Genomic DNA, 6,636 nt, shown 5'->3' on the forward strand with positions numbered 1-6,636 from the left:
GGATGACTACACACTTTCCGGAATCAATCACATTAGCTGAATCCATAGAAATATTTTTAAATAAATACAAATAACAGTCAGAAGGACCTCAGAGGAGTGTTTGTGATGGGCTCCATCACACAAACTGGGCCTTAAATCCAACCAGATATTGTTGGCTATACTCAAAAGCTTTCTGCTACTATTACACTACTAGTACAACTTGCAGACAGCTCACATTTTATATCAAAGAGTTTGTAGCTAGTTCCCCAAGCCCTTTGTTAGCATGCAGAGTACATTACTGGGAACACTGGTCAGTAGTGGTGTACACTGTAGGTAGGCAGTAGCTCAGTGACTCCATGTTCAATGAATTGTGTATTAATTTCAGCAATTGAAACTTTCTGCCAGTTTGTGAGGAGCAACAGCCTTGTCAATAGCAGTATTTCCATAACTTTCTTTCCACACTTAGAAAAAAATGAAGCCTTAAATAATACTAATGGATTTGTCCATATATTCCTTTGACCCTGTTGATTTCTGTGACCTACCTATATAATTTAGTCAACTTGTCTTTTCTATGTTGGATTTGATTTATGGGTACTAGTGATGGTTACCACTTCTCTATCAGTCAACACTGTGCACTAGTAACTGCTGCATAAAATTAGGTATATATATTTTTTGTTTAACAGCATTGTAATACATTTAAAAAGCACTGGTATTAAATTAGTTCACACAATATAATGATTAGTGCAGATCAACATTTGGAAGGTACTGCTGAAATGCTCCATGCCAAAGAACTGTACCAGGAACACATGAATTGAAACAGAGTCAGTTGATTACGAATGTAGAGTGGGTCAGTAAGCTGGGGAAAGGCTCACACCAAGAGCATTGAGTCAGGAGGCTCAAGACTATAGGTCTTTTACATAACATTCACCTTTCTATTATTTGTATACCACAGTCCGTGTGTGTGTTTGTGTGTGTGTGTGTAGGCATGTCCATGTGTGCAAGTGTATCCTCTATTCTTTACTGGTAGTTCAGATGGAGAAGGGTTTCCAGTTCTTTTTTTGACTAGCTTACTTCATATGTTAATCTTGATGTCCTCTCTGGGCCCCAATCTCTTGCTAAAATAAGAGATTTTGGATTTTAGATCTTGGATTATTTTGTTTGATTTCTGGCTATTGAAACAATTTGAAATGATAAAAAAAAAAGCAAAAATTATTTGAAGTACATCTATGACCATCACAATACTTGTTTGTAGTAGATCATATTTTATGGTTTGTAGTTTGTCTACTTCTTTTTTTTTACTTATATAATCTGGAGACTTAATAGTTTCAGTCAAGTGTAGAATAAGAAAAATTCTTATAATAGCACATGCTGAAAACTATAAACTATATGGGCATTACAATTAATATAACATAATAAAAGCAAGTGATTTTGAAATCAATATAGATTTCCATGTTGTTTTATTTTGTATTTTTAGAAGTAACTGAATGTAGCTTTTGCACAAAATGCCTATTTTATTTGAAAGATGATATTAAATGAAAAGTGAAGTCAATACATGGAAAAAGGACAGTACATCTTTTTATGCCTCAAAGTGTAATCATGGAGTCAAGACACAAAATGATATGGATTCATTAACCTGTTAAATAAGGAAGCAGAAAGAGAATAAGAGGGATAAAAAGGGAGAACATTCAGCTATCAAAATATCTCAGTATCATTTGAGTAGAGATTGAAGGTTTCTACCAACTACTTTGCATATGTGGCAGACATGTGCAAGATGCCATAACTCAGACTCTTGATAATTGACTGGGTCATATGGCTACTTGAAGTGAGGAAAGTGCGAACAGCAGCCTCATACTAGTTACACCAAATAAAGACTCTCGGAGTAAGTTGGGCATGGTGGTGCATGCCTGAACTTCTAGTCATCTAGAGACAGCAGTGGGAGCCGAATCTGAAACTATCAAAAGACTGTATGCTAAGTTCCAGGACAGCTGCTGCTATGCAGTGAGATTCTATTTTAAAACAAGAAGGGGGCGGAGTCTATATATAATTACCCAGTCTCTCCCTTTGCTTGCTCCCTTTGCTTGCCTTCACAATCAAGAAATCTATAAGCTTCTGAAGCAAAGAGCTGGAAGCATCTCTTATACTTGTGAACCAAGAGTGACATGTGGAGCTGTGTGGGCCCTCCCTGTTTTAACTTGGTGACTTATTCCTACAATTCTCACTTAAGCTGCTCTGGATATACACTAAACAGCAATTTCCCCTTGACTAAAATGACTGAGAATCTGTGATTGTTTACAAATGCATATCTTTTCTGGGTTTGAATTTTCTGTGGAGCCATAGCAGAAAAGGATTTCTCTGAAATCCTTTTAATTCCTCATCCTCTAGTGCTATAATCAGAGACCTTATATTACATCTAGTTGCCACAGTGGACTGAGATATAGATTTTCCTGTAACATTTATAATTTTTTCTATAATATTTTTCTATAATACAATTTTTCTATAATTTTTTCTATAGTGTATTTTCTATCATATATAATTTTTCAATAAATGAGTATTATCGTTCATTGTTAAATTAAAATGAAATAGTTTCATTTTCATGAAAATGAATATTATAAGGAAACATCAAAAGTAGTATCACGAGCTTTATAGGCACGTGCAAAATTAACAGCAACAGAGAGGAGATGACCTGAATATCAGAAAAGGACAATCAATGGCCTGAATAAGGGAACTTTTCCTTGTATGATACTAGAAGAATCAGATAAATCTCAGTGCCCTTGATGCTTACATTCAGCAGTCTTGTTATGCAGATTTCATTGTTGTTGTGTGCTATTTCCTTGTCTTAGCTATGCATACAGTGACCTTTCAGGGAACTGCAATGGTGGTCACATCTTTCAGGATATACCAGCCCTTAAAACTGACTTTGTCTTTGAACTGTCAAACCACTGCTATTGTTGGTCTGTGGCCTTGTGGAGAAGAAGATTCTACTAGAAGCCAGTCCAATGACAAGGGGCAAGGGGATCAAGACAAGTGTGACTAGGGAAATAATCACAATGCACCAAGTATGCACATTGCCAATCACTTTGTACAACAAATTCTATTGCTAAAGACACTGAAAATCAGTTACTTGTCATTCCCATTCTATACTCGAGACATAAAAATTTAGTCAAGTTAAAAAAAATGTAGTAAAGCTACATTTAACCATATAATCATAATAGAAGCCAAAACAGATCACAGATACCTATATTTTTATTATAATCTGATTTTACTGTGCTATAAAGTTGTAAGTCGATCATTAAATCATTGAAATATGATACAAAACTAGAATAGCAACAATATTATTAGACTCATCTCCTCAAACACACATTTATTCCATCTTTATTCTTTTATAATAGACAAACACCTGTCTATATTGGACCTCCCTGGATGCCTCACACTTGGAAATTAAAGCAGGATTTTCAGGATATTGGCAGAACTACCGGCATTTCACACATCCATGCTCCTTTGAATCAGATTGTGATATCGTCAATTAAAAAATCAGGGGCTGGAATTTACTAATTAAATGAGTGTACTTCTCCCCCAGAAGACCCAAATCTGGTTTCTAGAAGCCATGCCAGGTAGCTCACAAACACCTCTAACTCCAGCTTCAGGAGATCTGACGCCCTCTTCTGGGATCCATAGGCATCTGCACTCACATTGAGTTACACAGTGGATATTCAATATGTGTTTATGAAACAAAATTCTTCAATAATCAAACTAGCTATGCCAGTTGACTAATACAAGCTCCACAGGTTCCCCCATACCTTAGGTGGATGGGGAATTAAGTCATACGGAAATTCCTCTGACCTCTTGAATCTTAGATTACCTCCCAAGTTCATCTTAGGGTCATACTGCCTTTATATTATCGATCTTTATTTTCAGATCTTTGCAGTTTATGTGGGGAAAAAAATCTCTTCCATGTGTCAGAGTTTAAATTAAATAGTTTCAATCTTCAAACCACTGGCTTCTGCTCCAAAAGCATGAAGTATATTATTTCAGTTCTAAGCAGTTTAGGAGTTTAGTGTATGTAATAAGTTCAGGATGTGCATTTCTCAAGCTTCTTCACCCCTAAATAAATCAAAGTAATGAAAAACCATTATTTACTGTGGTTTAATAAGGCTTATAGCCTTTAGACTGAGATAGACAGGAAAGCCCCCAATTTATCCCTGCTTTTCTTTGAGAAAACTGTGATCCTTAATCTTAATTAGCTAGTAGGAGTATGTTTCTTTATACTATAATTCTAACAGAACTGAGAATGTCTGAGCTTGTTAGTGGGTAACCCTTATCCTCAACCTCATGCACTGTGATAAGACTCTATTAAGTAACTGTCCTCCCTCAGAGCTAAGAGTTACTGAAAATAATTATAGGAGCAATAACGATGTTGATAATGAAATACACTACACTAGACCAGAGGATGGGCTAAATTCACTTAAGTCATTGCCTTACTTAATATTTACTGTGGCAGTTCAAAGACAAAGTCAGTTTTGGGGGCTGGCATGGCATGATAGATGTGACCACCATTGGAGGTCCCTGAAAGGTCACTGCATACATAGCTGAGACAAGGAAATGTCACACACCCAACCTGAGATCTGCATAGCACGTCTGTTGAATATACCCAGAAAGTGCACTGGGGTTTTCATGGTAAGTAGCCACTAGTCATTGCCCCAGTATAAGAATGTGCCTGGGCATTTATGATAAAAAAGACTTTACATCAAAACATTTTCTTGTGTTTTGAATTGATTAAATAAAACACATGTAATTAAAAGGCTAAATAGATGTTAAAACATTAATCATGGTATATGGTAAAAATTCATTTTTCTTTCCTGTATTACTTTTTGTATATTAAAATATTTATTAGCAAATTACTTATAAATGCAAAGTGGTATGGGTTAAATATTCTTTTAACCCATAATTAAATAATTATAAGCAAATGGATTGAACTGGAAAAAGTCATTAATTTTTAAAATTTGATCATATAACTTAACTGTAGTTTACAGTCCTTCTTCTCCTCCCACTTGCTCCCACCACCACCACTCTCCCCACAATCCACTCCTCCCCCATTTCTTTTCAGAAAAGTATAGGCTTCCCAAGGATATCAACCAAGCATGGTATATCAGTTGCAGTAATACCAGACACCTCTGCTCATATAATGCTGGGTGAGGAAACCCAGTAGGAGGAAAGAGGTTCCCAAAACAGGCAAAATAGTTAGAGACAGCCCCACTTCCACTTTTAGGAGCCCATCAAAAGATCAAAGTACACAGCTATAATATATGTAGATGGCCTAGGTCATACAGGTTCACTATTGTTCAATTGTTGGTTCAGACGTGTGAGCTCCTACAATTACTAAGTTACTTGATTCTCTGGTGGGTTTTGTTGTTGTCGTTGTTGTTATCCTTGACTCTTCTGGCCCCTACAATCCTTCCTTCCTCTTTTGTGCAGGATTTCCAAAGCTCTCCTTAATGTTTGGCTGTGGGTCTCTGTATATGTTTCTATCATTATTGGATGAAGACTCTCTGATAAGCGGTAGGCTAAGCTCATGTCTATGAGGATAGAAGAATATCATCAGTAATCATAATTGACTTGTTTTCTTCTGATTTTTTGTGTTTGCTTCTATGTGTTAGTCTCTGGGCTATCTAGGATGTGGTTCATGCCCCTCCATGGAGTGTCAGTGGTCGTTTCTTGTTATGACCTGGATCTCAAAATAGAACAGTCATTGGTTAGCCACTCCCACAATTTCTGCCACACTTTTACCCCAGCACATCTTGTAAGCAGGACAGATTGTAGGTCAAAGGTTTTATGGCTGGGTTGGTGTCATAGTTCTTCCACTGGGAGTCTTGACTGGTTATAGTATATGGCTGGTTCAGGTTCTGCATCCTCATCACTAGGAGTCTTAGCTAGGGTCACTCTCATAGAATCTCAGGAGTTTCCATTGCACTGGGTTTCTACCTCACCTCTGAAATGTCCACCAGTTCCAATGTTCTCTCCCAGAACTCTGTTTCTCTATCCTTTCCCAAACTGATCCCTCTTGTTTTCGTCCCTACCTGCCCCTAGTCCATCGATGATATCTTTTCTACTTCTGCTTTAAAGGGATGTCGTGTGTTCCCTACTTGAGCTCTCCTTGTTACTTGGCCTCCCTGGGTCTGTGGATTGTAGTGTGATTATTCTTTAGAGCTAATATCCACTTATAATTAAAGATATAGCATATTTATCTTTCTAGGTCTGGGTTACCAAATCCAGATTTATTTTTCTAGTTCATTTCTAGTCTATTATTTCTAGTTAATCTATTTTCATATAAATTTCATGATGCTTATTTTTAACAGCTGAGTAATACTCCATTGTGTAAATATATCATATTTTCTTTAACCATTCTTCGATTGAGGGCCATATCTATGGTTTCTACTTTCTAGCTATTATAAATAATGCTGCTATGCACATAATTGATGTTAGTGTGGTGATGTTGTGGTAGGATGGAACATCCTTTGGGTATATGTCCAGGAGTGGTATAGCTGGGTCTTGAGGTATATGGATGCCAAATTATATGAGAACCTTCCAAATTAATTTCCAAAGTGGCTGTACAAGTTCATATTCCCACGAGCAATGGTGGAGTGTGTCCCTTGTTCTACA

Source organism: Apodemus sylvaticus, chromosome 17 (genome assembly GCF_947179515.1).
Source record: "Apodemus sylvaticus chromosome 17, mApoSyl1.1, whole genome shotgun sequence".
NCBI classification, from domain to species: domain Eukaryota; kingdom Metazoa; phylum Chordata; class Mammalia; order Rodentia; family Muridae; genus Apodemus; species Apodemus sylvaticus.